The 22,242-nt window shown below is 40.7% G+C and overlaps 1 long non-coding RNA gene across 1 annotated transcript in view; it reads left to right on the forward strand.

Moving 5' to 3' along the window:
- Positions 1-20,933, forward strand: part of LOC123478397 (uncharacterized) — an 81,236-nt gene extending 60,303 nt beyond the window's left edge. Inside the window, exon 4 of the long non-coding RNA XR_006653602.2 lies at positions 20,869-20,933. This is a non-coding gene — a long non-coding RNA (uncharacterized lncRNA). The remainder of the gene's footprint in view (positions 1-20,868) is intronic.
- The last annotated feature ends 1,309 nt before the right edge of the window (positions 20,934-22,242 follow it).

Consider the following 22,242-nt stretch of genomic DNA (forward strand, 5'->3'; position numbering starts at 1 on the left):
GAAGTTTACTCAGCCAATAAATGAAAGCTTTGACTCAGCCTACATTTCTGCTAGTAAACAACATAGAAACATAAGCAAACCCACACATTCCAAACGTCTTTTCCTGCAAAAGGGATTTCTTTTTACCCTAAAATATATGTTTGTAGTTTTTTAAAAAATGGATCCAAAGACTTGTTTTTAAAAATCAAGAATGCTAAATGTTAACACTCAAAAATTGAGAAAAATATTCTATCTATGATGGTTGCTTCTGTAATGGTGCAAAGTTCTATTGAGCTTCTTTGGGGGAAGACCTCCAGCTCTCCTTGGTTGTAGTGCCATGACCATTTGGCAACGTCAGTATGACCTTTTTAAAGATGTTCGGCAGATCATGCCCACAGCCTTTCAGAATCTTCTCCGTGCATGAGACTAAAATCTAAGTATCTAGGGCATCTGCCTGTGCCTGTATTAGTTTTCTAGGGCAACTATACTGAAGTACCGCAGACTGGCGGCTTAACCAACCAGTCTGAACCAACAGAAATTTATTGCCTCTTGGCTCTGGAGACTTAAGTCTAAAATCAAGACGTCAGCAGGGTTGATTACTGTGGATGGCTGGGAGGGAGAGTCTATGCCCCTCTCCCCGCTTCTGGTGGTTTGCTGGTGATCGTGGGTGTTCTGGCTTGGAGAGGCATTATCCCAACACTGCCTTCATCTTCAGGCGGGGTTCTCCCTGTTTGTGTCTGTCTCAACGTCCGCAGTTCCCCTTTCTGTAAAGACACAGGTATATTGGCTTAGAGCCCATACTAACGACCTCATGCTAACTCGATCATCTGCAAAAAATCTTATGTCCAAATCACACTTTCACATGCACTGGAGGTGAGGACTGCAGCGTCCCCTGGGGGACACGGTTCAACCCATAATAACAGTGTCTACTTTTCTGATGTCATCTCTTGCCTCTCTTCTTCTTGGCATAGCCACACTGGCCTTCCTGCTGTTCTCGTAACAGGTCAGTGGCATCTTCTCTGCAGAGATTTTGCACTTTTCAGTTCTTTGTGCTGAGGAAGCCCTTCTCCTGTCCACTATCTGAGGACCCCCTCTTCACCCATCTGCTGTTGGCTGATTTATGCCTGTAAACCCCTGACCATATCCGGAATCTTGTTCTTGTGTGTTTGCCTTTCCTGTCTCACATGAGCACAGAGATCCTCCCTGCCTCCTTGGCGATGTGTCCCCAGCTCCTAAAGCCCTTCCTGTTGCATAGTAGGGGCTCAATAAAATTATTATATTATACTGAATTAAATGTACTCAGAAGGTATAAAGATAATCATTTAGAGTCACATCACCAGGAAGAAGGGGAAGGGTCAAGTCAAGGAATATGTATAAAGGACCCATGGACAAAGACAACAGGGTTGGGGGGGAGGATTGAAAGTGAAAGTTTGGGGGTGAGTAAGGCAGGGAAGAGGAATGGGGGGAAATGGGGACAACAGTAATTGAACAATAATAAAAAAAATAAAGGTGACAAACCAATAAAAAATAAATAAACAAGTTAAGGGAAAAAAGTAACAACACCAACAGAATAAAAATTTAGCAAGGAAATTGGCAGAACAGGTCATTACTCAGAATACTATTTTTTCAAATATGGAAACATCACTAGCTTCCTTCTCCCAAGACTCAAAATGGTCTTTGATGACATGTCCTTTTGTTAAACAGAGCCTCACTGGCCAGGCTATTTACAATCACCACTTTCTACCCCAGCCAGCATCCCCATACAGTTCCTCCTGTTCTCTCGTTCCCCAATACTCATCTTCTAAAAGACTATCTGACACACCTATTCACACTGCTTCATATTTCCTTTTTTACATTTTCTTTTATTGTTTATGCTGTTACAGCTGTCCCTGCTTTTTCCTCCCTTTGCCCGTTTTACCCAGCCCCTCCCCTCACCGACCCTCAGGCAACCCCCATATCACATCTGTGTCCATGGGTCATGCATATATGCTCTTTGGCTACTCCCCCCACCTTCTTTGATTCAGTTCTACCCCCATCTCTCCAGTAGCTATCAGTCTGTTCCATGTAGCTGTGCTTCTATTTTTATTTTGTTCGTTAGTTTATTTTGAGTTATTTACAATAGCCAAGATCTAGAAACAGCCTAAGTGCCCATCAGTAAATGAGTGGATAAAAGTGCTGTGGCACATTTATACAGTGGAATACTACATGGCAGTCATAAAGAAGGAACTCTTACCTTTCGTAACAGTATGGATGAACCTGGAGAATATTATGCTGAGTGAAATGAGCCAGTCAGTGAAAGACAAATGCCATACGATATCACTTGCATGTGGAATCTAATGCATATTGCTTCTTAAAAGTCCCTCTCTCACTTCCAGGAGAGAAACTCGTCTGTTTGGTTCATTGAGGTAGCCCAAGAGTGAAGAACAGCACCTCGTTACGTAGTTTGTGCTCCATAGATACCTGTACATCGTGGAATAGAAAGTGCTGCCTTGCTCTTTTCATCTCGAATCGGTCTGCCTGAGTGCAATGACAATAGCAGAGCTCCATTTGTAGGAGTTCTCTCTCCTCCAGATCAGGGCGTGCACACTGCACAGTGTCTTCGTGCAGGCTGTGACTCTTCTTGCTTAACGCGGTGCTGTGCGTTGGTGCTCACGTGCTAAAACTCCTGTTGGGCTGCGTGAATCCTGCAGGGCCTGTGCTGGCCCTGGGCTCCAGCCTTCACTCTTGCCTTGACTGGAACTGGGCTCTTGCTGCTCTTTAGGATGAACGCTTGGTCGTCAAAGCATGGTTTCTAGCCAAACCCCAATGCATTCCCTTTTCCTACAGAAACTTTTTTTTTTTTTAACCATACCAACGTGAAAGGCCTCCCAACAATCCAGACCAACCTTTGCCTTAATGGAGTCTGAAGTTCACTCTTCTGTTTATGATGTGTAAGAACTGAAGTGGGAGATATAAAGTTTGCAGCTATTATGTAATCAAAACCATTTGTGTTTTCCCAAAGAGGAAGGAGGAGGCAAGAAGGGGATGGGGAGGCAGGGAGAAGGAAAAAAAGGAAAAATCCCAGAATTGGAAGCGTGGAGCCTGTGCAGTGAGCAGGAAGTTGAAACTCATCCAGCTGTCACATAAGAACAGAAGAAAAATGCTTTATGTATTCAATCATTACTAAGTGTTCTGCATGTCGATTTCCCACATTATTTGCCAGTATATATTGGTTTGCAAATGCTAGTCTTTTAAGAGCAGGAGAAATATTTGCTTTTAAGACAAAAAATTGTTTCATTTTTGAAGGCCATAAAAACAAAACTTCCATGTGTTGAAAAAGTAAAAAAAAAAAAAAGTGGTATTCTCACTTAAAGGCATTCTTTACTGAAACCAAAAGGCCTCTACTACCCATAACTTTGCAAGGGGCTCTCTAAACGAAGGGCCAGTCCACAGTGCGCCAGTCCTACAAATATATGTTAGAAACACAGTGCCCAGTGCCCAGCGGTGGTGTGGAGGTAGACAGGACTTCAGAGAGAGAAGGTGATTGCCAGGCGAGCCGCCAGAACACAGCTCCCCTGCAGAGAGCAGGTTCCTCCAAGCCAAACCAGGGGGCGGAAAATTTGGGGAAGTAAAAGTCTTGGTGAACATTTTTCTCTTTTAGCTTCTCAAGAATGATCCGAACAGAGAAACCTCAATTAGAATGAAATTACTGAATTTATGAGTCTTCGAAAATGAAGAAAGCCGAGGAGGCCCACCTCTCTCTTTTACAGATGAGAAAATCTGAGCCCAGAAAAAAGCCGTGACTTCTCAAGGTCACGTGTCTGTTCAGTGTCTCCACCAGGCTTCACACCCAGTTATATAGTTGTTTGAAAATAAACATTAAATGTAGGCATTCTGACTGCGACTCGGGCGTTTTTTTCTTCTTTGGTCATTTAACAAGTGCCTCTCTGCTGTCCTTTAAAACTTTACAAAGGATCATCTTACTCCTTCTGGAGGAGGAAGCTCACATATCACTCGTTAGTCCATTTACTTCATCCCTATAAAAGGCCATCTTGAGAACATATTTTATACACTCCTGGTCCACATAAACATAAAATCTGATCCCTTATGAGTAGAAATGTTTGTGGTGGACTCTTAAAGGGCAGCAGCGTTCCATGCCGCTTTCCCACTGGAAGAGCCCCCAAACTCCCTTTTATCCTGTCTGCTTCTCCTGGAATTAAGGCTTTGTTTACTTCACCCTGACTCATTGCCCATTCACTCTACCTCCTGGGTCCAGTTGTCCTCTTTAGCTCTCTCTTTAGATATTTATGTCTTGGCTTCATATCTAATACCTTCCTGGCTTTGCATCAGAATTGCTCTCCAAGAAGTCTAAGTAATCGTGACACTTTGATTGTCACCTCTCCACCACCCGTGGTCTCCGAGTGGAATGTTTCTGTTTATTTAGTCTCTGAGCACGATACTGTACTAAGTTCCCTTGAACTGAGATGAATGTCATCTTGTTTATGGGGTTCTCTTGCTATTAATACATCCTCAATTCTTGATGCTTTTTCTCTCTTTAACTATCTGTATTTATGATGTTTGAAGTAAATGGTTATGAAAAATGATACCTGCCGGGTAACTGTCTTCATTCCTCTGTTGAATTTATGGACTTTGTGCAGGCTTAAAAAATAGTAACGACATGAACACTAGGGTATACGCCATCAAGCTTAAGCAGTAGAATATTGTCAATGTCATTAAAGCCCCCATAGGCTCCTCCTGATTGCATCTGCCTTCCTCCTACTTCAAAATGTTTGTTATTCCATTGTTTTTCTTTATAATTTTATCGCTTATGCTCATACCTTGAACGTATGTTCAGTTTTGCTTTTGTTGAGGTTTACAAACATGGCATCATGTATATAGCCTCTGTGACTTGCTTTTCTGGCTCACTATTATTTTTAATTAATGCTTATCAACACATTGCTTAATCGATTTTCATTGCTGTAAGGAATTCCATTTTATAACCATGTCATCAGGTACTCATCCTTTCTACTTTTGGTTGACTGATATTTGGGTGATTTCCAGTTACCGCTTTTAAAAAATTGCTGTTCGGAACACATTTATGCCTATCTCCTAGTTTATCTATTAAAGAGTTTCTGTAGGATATAGATTTAAGAGAAGAATTGCTAGGTCACAGGCTATGAGAGCCTTCAACAGAACTAGATGGTGTAGAGTTCTTTCCTAAGATGGTTGTACCAAGTTATATTTCCATTTGTTCCACATTCTCACCAACACTTGGACTTGTTCAACATTTTTTCCTAGTTTGTATGTGCATGTGTGAAATATTCTCATTTATGGTGTTCCCATACATCTCCCTAGGTACTAATGACATTGATCACTTAAAAATATGCTTACGGCCCATCCCTATTTTCTCCTCTGATATATACCTGTTGATGTATTTCACCACTTTAAAAAATTGGGTTGTCTGTCCTTTTCTGACTTATTTGTAGGAGTTCTTCACATATTCCAGATTTCAAGCGTTTGTCTGTAGTGTATTATAAATAACCTCTGCTGCTGCGTGAGCTGTCCTCTTACCTCTCCTGGGATGTATTTTCTTTTGATGATCTTTTTTTTTGTTGTTGAGTCCTAATTTTAAATTAGTCAAATTCTTCTTTTTTCCTATAATTTCCACATTTTGTATTTTTTAAAGCAATCCTTCTTTTTCCTGAATTTATAAACATGTTCTATTTTTTCCTGAAAATATAAAACTTTTCTCTTAATCTACATGGATTGTGTGTGTAGTATGAAACCAAATCTTTCTTTTTTCCTTATGAATAACTAAACAGGTCAATATCTTACTGAAAAGTCTGACCTTTCCTAGTCTGCAACGACATCTCTGTTTCCATATTTAGATGAATTTATTTTGGTCTCTACTTCATTCCACAGGGCTATGTGTTTATTCTTGCACCAACATACTTTCTTAATTATTAGAGCTTTTATATTAAGGATCAATATCTGGCAAGATGAATCTTTTTGACAAAATTCTTCAAGAATGCTTGGATACAACTCACCTCAAGCAATGAGTTGGGCATTTTTCCTTTTTATCTCTCTGAAAAGTTTTGTGTGGGATTGAAATGATCTTTTTCTTGAATGTTTCATAGACTTATTTGTAAAGTGTCTTTACCTGGTGCCTTATTTAAAGGAAGAATTTAACCATGGATTTAATTTCTTTATTACTAGAATACTATTCAGAATTTTTATTTCTTCTAAGTGACTTTTGTTATATTTTTCTGATAATGTGTACCTTTCAACTAGTTCCTCAAATTTGTTGGCATTTATGTTTTAATGATGTTCTCTTTTTAAACTGAGATGCTTCTCTAGATATGTCCCCTTTTCTATTCTTAATATTATTTATTTGTGCCTTCTATTTTTTTCCTTCACAAGTATTGCCCAAAGTGAGTTGATTTTGTTAAACTTTTACAAGACAAGTGGCTTTTTTTTGATCCTCTCTATTTCCATCTTTTTCTTTTATTAACTAATCACTGTCCATTCATTGTTACACTTTTTCCCCAATATTGACCTAACCCTTTATCAAAGAACTTCATGTGTGAATACACCGCTTACAACACTGAAGGGAGAGAATGGCAGAGTTGGGGAATTCTGCCCCTCCCCCTCTTTGAGTTTAGCAGGAATTGGCCATTTTCCAATTGGGCAGAGGATGGCTTTGGATTTCAGAAGTTGGTATGTGGCATTAGGAATATGTAACCTCAGAGGAAGAGTCTGCAAAGGACACACGTTCATATTCATCTCTGACAGCCCTAATCCCACTGACCACACACTTGAGTTGTACCTAGGACATTCTTAAAGAATTTTGTCCAAAGGATTCATCTTGTCAGACATTGATCCTTAATATGAAAGCTACATGCTAGTGAATTTCCAAATATGCTGATCCTTACCTGTGTGAGAGAGAGAACCTTTCCCACTGGTTAAACATTTTGAGAGGGTGAGTATTGGGGAGGGCTGGCAAGGAGATAGGGTTGCCGAGTATGGAATGGACCCTTGAAAAATGAACTTGACTATGAAATAAACTAAAAGAATAGACAAGGGAAGACATATTGGCCATAACTTACCATTTATATGACAGTTTACAGTTTTCTTTCTAAAGCACCTTAATAAACAAAGCTTTATTTGGTCTTCTAACAACCCCAGTGTCAGTAAAGTGGGCGGGGCAGGTATTCTGGACAATATTTAATGAGAAGCAAGTGTGTGGGGCTTGTTTCCTTGGGAAAGAAAGTCATCAGCTTGACTGAAGACAGACTTTATAATGAAACAACTGATAGATTTTTAAAACCTTTTTTTGAATTCCTGTGATGCATAGAGCGTCTTGAATAGATTTTCAGATGAATTTGACTCAGAGGCAAGTTGTTTACGTTGATATGGCCTTCCTGAGAGTCGTCATTATTCTTTAGATTGATTTCCTTTTCAGGATCCAGGATATAATATACATCTTTAATTTATCTCATCACTCTTGTGGGGCACTTTCCCGCATGTGCTCTTGAATTTGCTAAGTGGAGGCATATCTCTATTTTGTAATCCATGAAAGCCGGTATTAAAGACAAAATAAATACACTTCAGGAAAGATAACATTTTTCACAACAGATGTGAGAGCAAAGAAACTGCTGACATGTTTATTAGCAATGGATAAACTGAACGTTTCAGTTTGGCCCAGCACCCAGAAAATGCAGATGTGTATCCAGATGCAAACCTCTAGATCTACAAAAGAAAATTTGTGTTGGACGTTCTACAAGGGTTCTGGTACTTCCTGCTTGACAAGAAGCACCCCCAAGAGCCACCTATCTCATGACATTTTGGCAGTTTTTTTCCTTGCTCCACTAAGAGCCAAGAAGTACAGTAGGGCATAGCATTTTAGGAAAAAAATAGAAATGAGAAGTTTACTAAACTATTTTTGACCTTCAAGTTACAGTGAAAAGGCGGGTCTGGGTAAGAATATAGGATGCCTGGGTCATCTTTCTGCACCTGAGGTAACTTTCACTAGTTGTGAATAAGCTAAGCCTTCTTTATCTCTTGCGAACATTTACTTAAATGCATAAGGCCTCAGTTTTGTTCCTTGATTTTTCCCCCTTGATGGGAAAATACTTGATTAAAGTCTTAGCAAATCTCAGCATCTAGTGACAATTTTTCATATGGACAAATTGCAACCTGAAAGTCCAACTCAACATAGGAATCCATGCTTTTTTTTTTTTAATTCAGTTACAATTGTATGCATTTTCTCCCCATCCCTCCACCCCACCCCAGCCAGTCCCACCTCACCTCTACCCTCCCCCTTGATTTTGTCCTTGTGTCCTTTATAGTAGCTCCTATAGACCCCTCTCCCCACTATCCCCTCCCCACTCCCTCTGGCTATTGTTACATTGTTCTTAATTTCAATGTCTCTGGTTATATTTTGTTTGCTTTAACGTTTATTTAGAATAACATATACATTAAGCAGCACCCGAAAACTAAGAATTTGGCATTGTGGCTATCTACCCTGGGTGTATATGGTCACCGAGTCAATTAAATTTTTGATTATCTTTCTATTTGATCAGTAAATTTTTTAAATGGCAGTATCAATAGCTACCATTTTTTCAACCACATAAGCCAAGTACTATGCTGGTGGCTTTATATGATAATAGTAATACTCTCTAACATCTTTGAGCATTTAGCATGCTACACACTAAGTTTTCACTGGAATTATTTCATTCGTTTCTTTCAAAACCCCCCTGAAGTCTCATGATTATATACATCTTACAGGTGACAAAACTATGCCTTCGGAAATTTGACATTCAGTAAGAATTTAAAAGAAAATTTAGCTGGGGAAAAACTGTTTTGAAATGTTTGATTGTTTTTATAGCATTTAGATTGTTTTTATGAACTTGTTTATAACTCAAAGTCCTAGAAGTTGCAATGGCATTTAACCCATAAATCTAAGAAACATACGCTGCTTTGCTGGTGGCCAGCCATTGCTGTTCTCTCCTTGGTGCTAGGAGAATATGAGCCAGTGGTGTATTGCTCAAGTAACAGAACTTACTGGAGGCAGCAAGACTCAGAAACCAGAATCTAGGGCAGAACCTGGGGCTAAAACAGAAATCACGACAACAAAATAGACAGTTCAGATATGGACTTACATGTGATTGAGCAACAAGAGCAAAGTGACAGTATTCAAAAATCGAGAACGCAGTTCTCACGGGCCTCTTCCAGTCTGGCTTCCTGCTTTCTTGATTTCATACTCTTAAAACTTGATCTGGAAACATCTGTGCTGAACAGTCACTGACACGGATGAAATTTGAGGTGTCATGTTAAATTAAAGTCCTTGTGTGCACGTTCCTGGTATACTAGCAATGCATAAATGTATTTTCAGGGCTATCTAGAAACAGGCCACTTTGAATATTTGCTTTAACAATTTTCATTACAAAGAAATACAGTGATTGTGAAAATGTGTGTACTTTTTTTCAGACTTACTCATCTTCATGTTTTATGAAGCCACCCAAGGAAAACTAGTTTAATTTGTTTCATAGTCACACCCTGTTTAGGACCTCAAACCAAGTGACCCTGCCTGCTCATTTACCTCATACACCAGACATGCTTTTAAATGGCTGTAACTCTTGCTAACATTCAAACCCACTCTTGAAAAGCGCAGATTTGCAGCACTGAGTAGATACCAAAGAATGTTTTAGAGGCTGCCAGAGCAACAAAAGGCGTAGTCACAGAAAATGTTTATGCTGTGGAACAGCAATGTCATTGGAACAAATACATTGTTTCCTAAGGCAACTGCTCTCTCAAAGTGTGAAGTGAGAAGTATTTCCTTTGAATGTGCCAAAGTTTATACATTCAGAGCAGTTCTCATATGTCAATGTGCATAGAGTGATTTAGGAACGTTATAATAAATTCGCAGAGTGACTCCATGCATAGAAGCCTGAGGATCCAAGTCTCCAATAATCCCGTGGGCCTGCAGTAGGACTCAGGAGCCTGCATTTCAATTAACAAGCTCTCCCAAGGGATTCTACACACATGATCACCAGGACATTTTCCACACAGACCCCTCTGGACACATTAGTACATAGTCACACTCAGTACACCCGGGAATGTCACTCCACTATTCCATGATTTCTTATCTTAAACAATCTCAACATTGCTTAATACCATGTTTGGACCCTATGGTTATTCTTAGTATCAACCTAAGAATAATACTTTAATTTTTTACTATGACCTTAAGCCACTAATTCTTAGTGGATTACAAATGAAATCCCTAAGATTCAGAATGTAACCTCTCCACCATGTCAAGGACTGCAGGCCAATAGCTTTGTCGATATCTGGGTTTTTCAGTGGCCCGTAGGAAGGAGGCATGTTTTCATGAGAACACTATAGTACATAGGACAAGGTCAGCTTTGAGAGCCCCTCTCATCAAGAGAGGAAACAACCCAAACATCCATTTAGAGAGAAATGGGTAAGCTGTGGTTCGCTCACTAGTGGAGCGCTATGCAGCAGTGGAAGGGAATTAACTACAGCTACATACACCAACATGGATGGTTATCACAAACGCAAGTTCAGCAAATGAAGTGAGTTATAAAAGAATACAGTCAGAATGACCCCATTCATAGAAAACTCAAAACAGGTAAAACAAACTGTACTTTTAAGAATGTACACATTAGTGGCAGAAGTACAGGGAAAACCTGAGCAGTGAATGGCACAAAAATCAAGAAGCAGTTACTGACGGTGCGGTCGCAGTGAGGAGAGAGCCTGCAGGATGGTTTGGGTGCTGCCAGTGTTCCGTTTCTCAATGTGGGTAGTGGTTACATAGGTGCCTGCTGTACGTTTATTTGTTAATTATCTTAAAGTGCACTGTAAAGGTCACTTTGTTTTACTTGCTAAGCATGCGACAGTTTAAAAAATGAAAACAAAAATTTAAGAGGGAAGTGGGGGAATTTCTCTGGATGTCATACACACGGACACACACATGGATGTTTTTTATCTATTACTATGTAACACACTACTTATCCAAACTTAGCAGCTTAAAACAATAATATTTTGTTGTTGTTATTATGGTTTTGTGAGTTGACCAGTCTTGGCTGGACAGGGGCGGAACTGTTGAAGATTGCTCCTTCTCTCAGAGCTAGGCGCTCCAGAGGGATGCCTGTTAGAGCTGACTAGGCACCTCCCTCTCTCGGGGTCTCTCTGGCTGGGTGCACTGCTTTATGCTGTGGCTCGGGGCTCCAACAGCAAACATTCCGAGATGATAAGCGCTGGTGTGCAAGTTTATGAAGCATGTTTGTATCATGCTTGATTATGTCTCAATGAGCCCCAGATCAATGTGGGTGGGCCTACACAAGGCCATGAAAAGCATATGGGGGGCGTGCCTTATTGGGAGCCAGCAGTGTAACTGTACTGCCATTGTATATCCATGGAATACACATGTGCAGAGATATACACATATAGAGTATGTAAAGATATATGTATGTGTAGGTAGGTAGGTAATAGATAGACAGACAGACAGACAGAAGGAGGAAGTCAATAGTCTAAGGATGGCCTCACTTGAAGGTATGAGGGTGGTTCAAATGATTGCTGTGTCCCTCCCAAATTTAAGATTCTGATACTTATTCTGTGAGTCACAAGTTTCCTTTTTGTACAGTCACTGTCATCTCTACTTTTCTTAGTCCAAGATAACTTGACTAAAGTAACCAGTAAACAAATTGGATGCTGAAAAAGAAGAAGAAGAAAAAAAACAAACCCAGTGCTGAAATTCTGCCATTCCATCTGACACTGGCAGGGCTGTGGCCACCTGCAAATGATGAGGAAGAACAGTCATCCCTGCTGCTGCCCTAGTTTCTAGGCTCTGTGAGGAGCCAAGAGCAACTCACTTGACCTTCCTGGGCCAGAACCATGGTGATGTGACAATGACTTTTCTACCAGCCTGGGAGATGCCATAAGGACCTAGTAAAGAACACATCGGCTTTGGGCCCCGCTCCAGGAGTGCATTCCGTGGGCGGTGTCCTGGAGTCCATGGCTCCTGAGATTTGCCACATGAGGCTTGGTGTAAGACACAAAGCAGGCAGGGAGGGATCCTGGAAAGGAGAGCCAACAAGCATGCTGATCACACAGCTTTGGGAATGTGTTTTGGCGGTTTGGCTGCAAGCCTCCCCTAATTCAGCATTCTTGTAAGCAGTTAGGTAGTGGTCCTTTTTCTATCGGGCCATGAGCTCTCAGGGGATGTGGACCAGACCATCTTCGTAAATCCCTGTGGGACCCTGAACTCACTAGAACACAGCACCCAGTGGGCACTCACTCGCTGTTGGTGATGGTCTGGCAGACCCAAATCTCAAAATCCAGAATCATTATTAGCATGCTTAACCAAATAATTCTGGAGTTTGAAAGAGGTCTCGTTTTGAGTTTGAAGTGGAGGCCCACCTACTTCTTCTCTACTCCAGATAGCCCCGTGTGTCCATCAGAAACTCAGCATAGCAAAATACGTATTTGCAAAGGGTTCAGCCCAGCTAACTGCCCCTTTGCACATCACAGACCCTCTTGCTCAGGTTCCTTCTGCAAGCCCTCGAGAACTGTCCATACTGAAGGGGAGCCATTCAGTGCACCAACTGATGCCTGTTTGTACCCAGCCTGGATAAGGTAAAGCTCCTGAAAGGTTCCAGAATGCACAGAACAGAATTCTAGAGCAGATTTTTCTCTTGCTCCTCTCTTAAATGCGTGGACTGGAACATGCATCCATATGGTTAAGGCCATACGATGGGACTTACAATTTTTCTTTTTTTCATCATTCCTTTCCCTAAAGGGGACCTCAATTCATGACTGATGTCCAGATTTTTCACTTGAAAATCCTATTTGAGGTGTAATTAATGATCCACCAGCAAAGAATACTGAAACACCTGCTTGTTGGGTGAATGCTGAGGAGTCGCTTCAGATAGATGGTCAATCACTTGTGTGTTTGCCCTGGGTAAATACTCTCGTTCTCAGTGTCTGAAAGGCTGTTTAGGATACAATAAGGTATCACTGTGAGGCCGGTCATTTCCTGGCATGTCCCCTTTCCTCCCTCCTTCAATTTTTAAGACAAATGGAGTAATGAAACTAAAAACCTTCACCCTCCATTTTGTCTGCACTTATGAACATTTTCAGGTTGGGTGTGACTCCTCTATGCCGTACACTCCCAGCTATGTCTTCCCCCTGAAGACAGAATTTTGTGAGAGTATATCAAAATACAAGTATCAAAGTACAAATATTACCTATTTCTCTTCTTAAATCCCACATTTTTTAAGACAAGTTTTGATGGAGCCTTTATAAGGAAACACGAAAATAACTCCTGAGAGTAGTGACCACCCAGAGCCCAGCACTATTTAACAGTAGTGACAGCGTCCCCACTGTCTGCCTGGAGGGTTACCGTGGCAGCAGTGCCAGAGTCTTCACTGCCTCCATTTAGGGCACAGTGACAGCTCTCTGGGTGGTTATTGCTTCACATAATGGGACCAAAGGTGAATGACAAATTCAGTCCTCTTGTTTACCAACACGACAGCAGAGAGGGCGGCCAACTGGGAGAAGGGATGTTCTCTGGTCATAGTTCTTGGAGGCAGGCTGCATGCTCTCCACCTGATGGGAAACCACCGGAAATATGGTCTCTCCCCAGACACCTGGCTGGCCTGCGGGCCCTGTTCACGGCCTCTGTCTTCTCTCTTCACGGGGCTTCTACTGGCCCAAGTGAAACTGTGTTCTACTTTCCCCAGCTTCCGTGCTTCCCTTCCTCAAAGCTCCCTCTGACCACCTTCATGTTCAAGTTTTTAAAAGCTACCTCTTACTTTCCTTGTAGGCGATTTGGATGTTTGAATGAAGCTTCTTTCCAAAGAGTCTTATATTCATAGCACTTACTAGTTTTGAGAAAATACTTACTTCTTGGCCTAAAGTGACAAGATATATGAATGGAAAGACAAGTAACTCAATATGTTTGAAAGAGGTATACATTTTTAATTCTGAGAAATAGTAACCTTCTATGCCCTCAAATTTTAATGTAAAAAACCCCATAGTGTTTAAAGATGCTTTAAAAAATTAACAATTAACAGGAAACGAATCTTAATGAAATTGAGTCCATTTGGCCAAGATGCTCACTTCTCTCTTGACACCTCAATATTAATCATTATTTGCTTAGAGTAAGACTGTGTTCCTGTCAGAGGTAAAAATAGACCCCTGAGTATCCTATGAGACCCTCCCAAACATGTGCATTTGTCATTCTTCAGCCAGGGTCAAGCTGCACTTAACCCATCCCACAGCAGCTTCGAGGTGGGTCTCTTCTAGAAAGCTATGCCTCTTCAACAATCGCTGGTCTGTTTGAGCAACAGACCAGCGATTTTCAAACCCATCTGAGATGCGGGCCAAACCAGGACAGGTCCTATTTTTATCTTCTGTAAGTTTTGGAGGCTTTGAGAATTTTTACTGCTGTGAAAACCCTTGCTTGACAGAGTTAAGAAAGAACATTGAGATTTTTTTTTTTAACCCTAACCTGAGGATGTGTTTATTGATTTTAGAGAGAGAAGAGAGAAGGAGAAACATCACTGAGAGAGAGATAGATGGGTTGCCTTCTGTACATTCCCTGACTGGGGATTGAACCCACAACCTAAGTATGCCCCCCGATCAGAAATTAAACCCATGACCTTCTGGTGTATGGGACGATGTTCACCCAACTGAGCCACCTGGGGAGGGTGAATATGGACATTTTTATGCTTTAAAAAATTAGATAGCATTGGGTTTTTTTCTTTACTATAAAGACAGGGGAGAAAATTTTGTTGTGATAGTCCAGATTAAGGGACAGAGAAGAAGGAAATTTCCGAGAAAAATAAAATACATTTTCATGGTTGTGAGTCAATGTTTCATGCATGTTGACTTTCAAACAAAGGATTTTGACCTGAGAGGCCTCAGGGGTCGGGGGCGGGGGAAAGTCCTGTGCATGAGGGGAGTGGAGAGGTGTTTATGAGTCTGCTCTAGATGAGAGGATCCGTACCAGTGATGCGCTAACACTGAGATAGTGAGAACACAAGGCAAGGCACTGGACAGACCTGGTTTCAAGCCTAGCCTTCACCTCTGGCTCTCCGTGACACTTCAGACAGATTATTTAACCTCTCTGCTTTAACTCCCTCCTCTGTAATAGTGCACAGCAATGTGAAATCTACGTTGCTTTTGGGATTGAATGAGATCACGCATAAAGCACGGAGCACAGTGCCTGGCACAGCTTAAAGCTGCTGCTAGCGTTTTTATTATTCTCTTCTGGCAACAGATTTTTGTGGCTGTTTTGACAGTTTAACCCCACATCTCTACCCAGTTGCCAAAAGAGAATTTTCCATCCCTGCCCCTCTTAACCACACCCTGCTTTAATCATGAACCAGATTTCAACACCATCCCTGAAAGGTCACCACCCACCACAGATTTTTCTCTGTGTCGTTTTAAATTTCACGGCACCTATAAATGTTAAAAACAATTTATCAGCCAGAGTGATACTTAGCACCTGTTGGTAAAAGAGGGTACTCTTAGAATATGCCTTACCATCTAGAAAGGAAAAGCATGTGAGTTAGACATGAGTGAGGACATTCACAATACCCTCCATTCTAGTGACTTCAAGACAACAGTCCATGTTATGTGCAGGCAGGGAGAGTTTATATCTCATAAGCCATCTCTCCACAGGCCACGAATATCTCAGCAATGTCAGCATCACCAACACCTCTAAGTAAGCCTCAATCTACCTATCTATCCCTCCATTTCTCTGACAAAATACTTCAATGATGGAACACTGAAGCTTTAAAATTTTTTCTTCTCACACTTGATTGATGTTTTGTGTTATTTTTTTTCAGATTTCAGTTTTGCTATGAAACACACCACACCCAATTTATAATGTAATTATCCTCAGAACATTGAGAACTTTAATTTTGGAATGGATCTTGACAATTCAGTAATTCTCCATCTGTATCAGCTTCTTGTGCAATGATGGAAAATGTAACTAAATCTGGCTTTAACAGCAACAAAAAAGAAAGGGTGAGGGAAGTGAAAGCTCATTTGTTGGCTCTCCTAACCAAAAGAGGTAGGGGTAGGACCAATCAGGGACTTAACAAATGTCAATAGACATTAATTGGTCTGCACATTTGAATTCTACATTTTTTAAGTGATGGCTTCATTCTTATGTTCCATTAGATGGTAAAATGGCAAGCAGCTCCAAGCCCATTTGGCCCCAGGTTTATGTCCAAGAAAGTAGAGCCTTTCTTTTTCTCTCCCCCTCTTTTTTTTTCAAGTCCTAGCAAAAGACTTGTTGGATGGGAGAACTCTGTGAACACAGCAGGTCAAATGGATGGTACGCGTGAGCTATCTGGTGGACCATACTGTCACCAGACTGTCATACTGTCATACTGTGGTTTCAGGCAACAGTAAATTGGTTCTTTCCATGGGGCTACCCTGAAACTTCACTCTTTTACATCCACTAGCGTAGCTGGAAATAATCCAACTTATATGGCCTTCTCAAAGCATCTCATCATGTGCTGTACAGCTTCTTGGTGTGTGTTAGTCAAGCTGTGTGGTTTGAAGAAACATACAGACATTTGTACCATAACTCCCGTAACACCCACCTCTGCATGTAAGCCATCAGCAGTTCATCCTGGGGTTGAGGGGAAAATAGCAAGGAGATGAGAACCTTTTTAGGTTTGTGTGTGTGTGTGCGTGTGCTGTGCATACACAGAGTTAAATAAACAAAACAAAAGAGAACAAACAAAACCAGAGAGCAGCTTACACCTTTGAGAGACATTAGATCCATGAAGATTGTTCTCTGTTAGGTCCAAATGTCTCCAGACCCAGGGTACACAAGTTGATTTGGAGCATTACTGCACCCTTTCTTTAGGAAGCTCAGAGGGTGTGGAATAGGCATTGATTGGCCACTCAGTGGGTCCCTGGGAATCTCCCTGTGACTTCAGGAAATTATACAGAACGCAGATTTGCCTGAGACAGTCCATTTTGGAGTCTGTGTTATCTTTGGTGAGGATCAATTCTTTCATTCTTTTAATTAGGATGATATATACTTGTAAGAGTCCTAGATTATTGATCCAAAATCTTAGCCCTCACAGGTTTTTTGTTTATTTGGTTGGTTGGTTTGGTTTGGGGTGGGACATGGTAAATAACATCATTTAATCAGTTCCACAATAAGCAAACACTGAAGGAAGTTTTAATTCTTATAAAGTATAAGAGTTAAACCTCATATATTTTCCTCTCTGTTCTAAAAATTGTGTGACACGTGGCAAAAGAGCTTCTCAGAGTCCCCATGGTCAATAAAAAAGATAGAAGTGTAGTCCTTCCAATCCTGCATACATCTTAAGTTCGTCTTCAGATATCTATGGAGAGGCTCTGAGCCAGTGAAAAGTGGTCTGGACATTACACCCTGTTCTTATTTTTGGCAAATAAATGGTTGCTTTCTGGATACCTGGGAAATTCCCTTTGAGACATCCTTGTGAAGTGTGGTCACTTTGCTTAAATCTTGCATAAGGCACACATGATCCATGGCTCTGATTTTTATAGACTGGACAAAGCTCCTCATCATAACTTGAGACCTGTTACTGTGACCAGTGAAATTGGGCTTCACCACCAGTTTGCAGAGGTCAATTCTGAGGCTGCCTGTAGCACCTTTGTCTTTCCTGGACAGTTCAGATTAGAGGAGGGGAATCTGCCTGTTGTCTTTCTGGCTTCTTCTTCTTAGAAAGTTCACACAGTGCAGTAGCTTTTTAGTGTACTGAAATTTTATCACATTGGAAACCAAGGAGGTTGGGGAAGATGAGCATCTTCACTAAAGTAATTTAAAAAGCTTTTTTAAAAACCAGAATTTCAGATTTGGAGAGAGAAGCCTTTATGATATTTTTGTTTATTTGATAAAATTTTCAAAGAATTTAAGACAAAACCTTTTGATTGTATGTGCATATGTGTGCACATGCATGTGCTGTTAGAGCTCAAATTAACCAGAGAAGGTGACCGTGTTAGGGGCATTGGTTCGGGAAAGAATCACAAAGTTCACTGGATTACGAGATTAAATTAAGGGTGGGGTTAATCAAATTTCATGCTTGTATTGGGGCAGTTAATTGAATAAAATTTGAGAAGTTACATAACCCCCAACTATTTCTGGTAGTGTCCCCTGAGAGTAAGATGTGTTTTAACTCGGATCTGCCTGTTCATGGAATGTTGTCATACTCTTTCTTCAAGATTCAACTCACATTAAGGTTTCCATGGAAAAGTTCATCATCAGTCTCTCATCTTCGGGTGTAGTCAGTCACTTTCCTCTTCTGTGATGATCATCAATTTTTGTTTACCCACATGGGCAATACCCTCCTTGTCTAAGCCTCTCTCCCAGCTCAGTGGAACATGGTGGGTAGTAAACCAGGCACACCTTTAATTCCTCAAATAAATGTGTATGTTTTATATGAAAGGATGTCAAAACTCAGGCACAGCTGACTCATTCATTTACTCAGTTACTTATTGAGAAACTACTGTGTTCCCGGCACTGTTCCAGGTGATAGGATATAGCAGTGAACAAGCAAAGAATCCTTTCCTCATGAAGTTTATAGTCAAGGGTGGGAGACAAAACTAAAAAGAGGAAAAAAGTAAACTATATAGTGTGTTAGATGATGCTGCGTGTTAAAGAGAAAAGTGACACAGGGACTGGGGGGGTTGAAGATTTTTACAGTCAAGGCTCAGATTTCACTGAAGTACATGGAGCGTAATCATAGTTACCGTTCCAAAACCATTTACAATGACTTAACTTATAATTGGTGATTCATTGGATGGGAGCCTGCATGGTTCACGTACTGCATGCAGGGAGAGGAGAAAGAGCTGGTTAAATACATGGATGGCTTTTAAAAAGATTGTCAATAGAATTTTAAAGTAATTTAAGTGAAAAAACTTTTCCAAGTTACAGCTGCAAACTAAATATAAATATGCATAATTAAAACCGTTTTCTGCATTCACTAAGTGGGCCCCCCCACCGAGTGTCACTTTAGCCAGCAGCATATTGTTGGCCTGACCCCAGCTATTTCAAACATAGACAAGGGATAAAACCCTACTTCTAAAAAATTTAATTTGGGTATTATATTAATTCAAAGAAGCTTTCCTGCCAAGATGATAAATTAGTGTTATTTCCCTGAGCATATTTAAACTGATACAAACATGTTATAAAAGGTATAGTTTTCTTGTGCTTTAAAGGCTGGCCAGCCGAAGCTTTGTAGATCCAAGGAGAGAAAGAAAATCCATAAATTAGGCTTTTGCTAAAACCCAGAATATTCATACTCCCCAGCCCCCTGAGGACGAGATTTTGGATGTAGCTCTAGAAACAGGAGCAATGAGTTATTTTTCACCTTTGCTTCGACAAGACTGGAATGGACATTTCAGTGTATTTCTGCTTCTGAGTAAGCACACCTCTTAGCTGTTAATCAGTGTCTGCTAAGCCTTAATGGCAATTTATCTCCCTGGTAGATAAACATAATGTATATGTGATTTGAGAATCCTCCCTCTTTAGTTCATTTTACATAGTCATTTCTCATTAGGTAACTGAAAACCAAATCTCTCCTTTGACCTGGTTTATACCTGGCCTTGTTTCCTTGGCATTTCGATGTCTTGAGTCATCTGCTATGTCTCACATCTTGAATGCCTTCTGATTTCCCAAATGCCTTCTCCTGAATATCTTCTCATCTTTGATGGACACAAATAACTGAGGCATTGACTAGACCAAACCCTGGGGGTCAGCAGGCTGTGATTAGGAGACCACCTGTCCTTCAGGGTGAGGTAATGACAGGGGTCTCTTCAGTTGGTGATGCCTTTTCCGCAGAGGGAGATTGGAACGAGGGTTGTGTGGCATGCCAAGAACTTTCCCCAAGCAGAGTATGTTGGTCTTCCTCTAAACTGAATGTGGGGCACTGAGAGAAAGGCAAGGGCTGTGTGTTGCTGTTTGGAAAAACTTTAGGCTTAGTAACCCAAAGTGGATTAGTTGATATTTTTACTTTGCTTTCCTGAACATGGATCCAGTATGCAGTTGTCCAAAAGCAGATTTTCAAGAGTGTATGTTTTCTAAGGAATTAACATTTTCCTTTCTCCTTTCTATTGGACACTTTTGAACTTAGAAAGCATTTACAATATTTTCTTCTCAAAGACTTCATGGAAAATTGTATTAATTTTATAGGTAAAATGAAAATTTTAGATTATTCAAGGACTTAAGTTATTCAAGCTTCTTTTGGATTTAGTTAATACAAACTATTAAGTTAAATTGCTCCATCAGTTTTTCATGTGTTGCTAGTTTTTGTCCTCTTGTAGCCCAAATATACATTTCTCTGAAAAAAAGCAGTTTTGGGTATCCCATGAATTCACTGTGACGCCAAGCAGCCCAAGCTTGAGTGGGTGTATGCGAAGGTTGAAATCCGAAATAACATTTGAAGGCATATTTACAAACTTGCCCTTTAGCATTGCCAGTTCAGCCTTACTCCTCCCACATTTACTGGCCTCTTTGTGGAAAGCTGGGCCCTTCGAGGACCAGGATGGCTGCTCAGATTACATGCTATATGGAAGCGCTGGCACTCTGCTAGTCTTAAATGAAGGTTTTAAGAAATCCATGCCCAACAGCTTACATTCATTGGATCAGCTAAAGATGAAAGTTTTTTTGCTCAAGTGGCAACTTGGGATTAAGGGTACTGTGTGTGTGTGTGTGTGTGTGTGTGTGAGAGAGAGAGAGAGAGAGAGAGAGAGAGAGGGAGAGAGAGAGAGAGAGAGAGAGAGAGGGAAAAGATGGAAATCTGCCCACATCAGATACTGGGTTTTCATACTAACACAGTATGAAAAATTTGCTTCCTAACTGGTTCTCATGTTTTCTTCTAGTTGGCTCCTCTTCAAGATGCATCAGAAAATCCTGCTGAGTTGCGGTGCACCAATGAGGACATGAGGTACTGGTGACTCAAACCTTGTCAACTAGGCTGGGGTTTCTCTGTAGAGTGCAGGGAACAGGTGTCTGTTTGAAAAGACAAGGAGAGAGAAATATGGGAAAGCCTGGTTCTAAAAAACTAAATGGAGATTGCATTTGTTTGGAGGTCGTTCTTACAACTGCTTTTAGCATTATGCGGGGTGTACGGCAATAACTGAGAAGAGGAAAGCCCATGGTGGCAGCCTCATTATCCTCCCCTTCATAAGAGTGGTACTAGTTAAAGGTGAGATCATATGGTATTTCACTTAGCATAATGCTCTCCAGTTCCATCCATGCTGTTGCAAAGGGTATAAGCTCCTTCTTTCTCTCTGCTGCATAGAATTCCATTGTGTAAATATACCGTAGTTTTTTGATCCACTTGTTTGCTGATGGGCACTTAGGTTGCTTCCAGTACTTGGCTATTGTAGATTGTGCTGCTTTGAACTTTGGGGTGCATAGGTTCTTTTGGACTGGTGTTTCAGGGTTTTTAGGGTATAATCCCAGCAGCGTAATTGCTGGGTCAAAGGGCAGACAATCTAACAATAGCCAGGGGGGAGTGGGGAGGGGACAGTGAGGAGAGGGGATTACAGGAACTACTATAAAGGACACATGGACAAAATCAAGGGGGAGGGTGGAGGTGGGGGAGAGAAGTGGGTTCAGCTGGGGTGGGGTGGAGGGATGGGGAGAAAAGGCACACAACTGTAATTGAATAACAATAAAAATTAAAACAAAAAAAGAGTGGTACTAATGGGTCCTAGAGGAGTGTCTTCTAAATTTTAGGAAAAAATAAAAACTTTTGAATTGACAGTTAAGTTATTTGGCTAGGATTATAAACTCAGAGAAAAACTTGGGACTGTAGACATTCCAATCAATCCTGAACATGTTTGTTTGCTTTTCAACATTAGGTCTGATTAAAAATATTTTTAGTTGATGGAAATTTGGGTTATTTCCAATGTAGGGCTATTATAAATAAATCTTCTATAAACATTTGAGTACAAGTCTTTCAGTGGGTTATATTTTTATTTCTCTTGAATAAAAAGCAAAGAGTAGAATTTGTGGGATTTCTGGTCAGTATATATATGTTATTTATATAGTTAAACATACAGAAGTGATTGTATAATTTTGCATTCCCACAAGCAATGTGTATGAGCCATAGTTGCTCAATATCCTTGCCAACATTTGGTATAGTCAGTTTTTTAAATTTTTGCCTTTCTGTTGGGCGTATATTAATATCTTATTGGGGGTTTATTTGCATTACCCAGATGACTAACCTTGAGCATCTTTTTGTGTGC

Source organism: Desmodus rotundus, chromosome 12 (assembly GCF_022682495.2).
Source record: "Desmodus rotundus isolate HL8 chromosome 12, HLdesRot8A.1, whole genome shotgun sequence".
NCBI lineage: Eukaryota > Metazoa > Chordata > Mammalia > Chiroptera > Phyllostomidae > Desmodus > Desmodus rotundus.